This window comes from Anarrhichthys ocellatus, unplaced genomic scaffold, assembly GCF_004355925.1.
Source record: "Anarrhichthys ocellatus isolate YVR2014 unplaced genomic scaffold, GSC_Weel_1.0 scaffold7113, whole genome shotgun sequence".
Lineage (NCBI taxonomy): Eukaryota > Metazoa > Chordata > Actinopteri > Perciformes > Anarhichadidae > Anarrhichthys > Anarrhichthys ocellatus.
This window is the reverse complement of record NW_022287087.1, coordinates 307-2,468: the sequence shown is the minus strand read 5'-3', so window position 1 is coordinate 2,468 and position 2,162 is coordinate 307. Positions and strand designations below refer to the sequence as shown.

The window sequence follows — 2,162 nt, the reverse complement described above, 5'->3', positions numbered from 1 at the left end:
TTAATTCTAAGCGGTATGTGTGGAGAAAACCAGGCACTGCTCATCACCTGCCCAATACAATCCCCACAGTGAAACATGGTGGTGGCAGCATCATGCTATGGGGGTGTTTTTCAGCTGCAGGGACAGGACGACTGGTTGCAATTGAAGGAAAGATGAATGCGGCCAAGTACAGAGATATCCTGGAAGAAAACCTCTTCCAGAGTGCTCTGGACCTCAGACTGGGCCGAAGGTTGACCTTCCAACAAGACAATGACCCTAAGCACACAGCTAAAATAACAAAGGAGTGGCTTCGGAAGAACTCTGTGACCATTCTTGACTGGCCCAGCCAGAGCCCTGACCTAAACCCAATTGAGCATCTCTGGAGAGACCTGAAAATGGCTGTCCACCAATGTTCACCATCCAACCTGACGGAACTGGAGAGGATCTGCAAGGAAGAATGGCAGAGGATCCCCAAATCCAGGTGTGAAAAACTTCTTGCATCATTCCCAAGAAGACTCATGGCTGTACTAGCTCAAAAGGGTGCTTCTACTCAATACTGAGCAAAGGGTCTGAATACTTATGACCATGTGATATTTCAGTTTTTCTTTTTTAATAAATTTGCAAAAATTTCTACATTTCTGTTTTTTTCTGTCAAGATGGGGTGCTGAGTGTACATTAATGAGAAATAAAATGAACTTTTTTGATTTTAGCAAATGGCTGCAATGAAACAAAGAGTGAAAAATTGAAAGGGGTCTGAATACTTTCCGTACCCACTCTATGTATATATGTGTATGTATGTACACACATAATCATATAGTGTACTTAACATATTTACCCGTTGGTCACATGTTCAATCAGAGAGCAGCAACCAAGTTAGAAAACATGACGACGATGTGCATGTTATCAGTTGAAAGCTCGAGGTGATGCCATATGTTATAAGGGTTGCGTGCGTGCGTGTGCGTGTGTGTGTGTGTGTGTGTGTGTTTGCAGGGCAGGAAGTCGGTTCGATATGGAGACTTCCAGTTCTGTGACCAGGCCAAGTCTGTTATAGTGGTGAGTGTGTGCCATCCACATGAAGGAGGAGGTGACTGTGCTTTAATAAACCACTTCACGTCTCCTCTCCTCTCCTCTCCTACCCCCCCCCCCACCACAGAGGAACACCAGCCGTCAGTCCAAACCTCTCAGGGTTCAGGTGATGCACTCGTCTGTTGTTGCTCATCAGTGCTTTGCTCTGAGGGCTCTCAGCTGGTTGGGTCAGATCATTCAGTACTCTGGTGAGTCTGGCATTCATTACCCACAATCCTTCACTGTGTGTGTGCGTGTGATGCGTATGTGTCTCTGTTGTGTTTCAGAAGGCCTGAGGAGGATCCTGTGTGAGGTCGGTCTGCAGAACGGTCCAGAAGGAGAGTACTCGTCTCTGGTGGACAAGCTGATGCTCAACGACTCCAAGATGTGGAAAGGTGACTACATATATACTTTGTATATATAAGTAGTATACAGGTGCTGGTCATATAATTAGAATATCATCAAAAAGTTGATTTATTTCACTAATTCCATTCAAAAAGTGAAACTTGTCTATCATATTCATTCATTACACACAGACTGATATATTTCAAATGTTTATTTCTTTTAATTTTGATGATTATAACTGACAACTAAGGAAAATCCCAAATTCAGTATCTCAGAAAATTAGAATATTACTTAAGACCTATACAAAGAAAGGATTTTTAGAAATCTTGGCCAACTGAACAGTATGAACATGAAAAGTATGAGCATGTACAGCACTCAATACTTAGTTGGGGCTCCTTTTGCCTGAATTACTGCAGCAATGCGGCGTGGCATGGAGTCGATCAGTCTGTGGCACTGCTCAGGTGTTATGAGAGCCCAGGTTGCTCTGATAGTGGATTTCAGCTCTTCTGCATTGTTGGGTCTGGCATTTCGCATCATCCTCTTCACAATACCCCATAGATTTTCTATGGGGTAAAGGTCAGGCGAGTTTGCTGGCCAATTACGAACAGGGATACCATGGTCCTTAAACCAGGTACTGGTTGCTTTGGCACTGTGTGCAGGTGCCAAGTCCTGTTGGAAAATGAAATCTGCATCTCCATAAAGTTGGTCAGCAGCAGGAAGCATGAAGTGCTCTAAAACTTCCTGGTATACGGCTGCGTTGACCTTGGACCTCA

General features: G+C 44.0%; 1 long non-coding RNA gene across 1 annotated transcript; it reads left to right on the top strand.

Annotated features, from left to right (window-relative positions):
- Positions 1-722: 722 nt before the first annotated feature.
- Positions 723-1,541, top strand: LOC116380413 (uncharacterized). The gene is made up of 3 exons (XR_004212551.1): positions 723-1,032; positions 1,133-1,253; positions 1,332-1,541. It is a non-coding gene; the product is annotated as an uncharacterized LOC116380413 (long non-coding RNA).
- Positions 1,542-2,162: the final 621 nt, after the last annotated feature.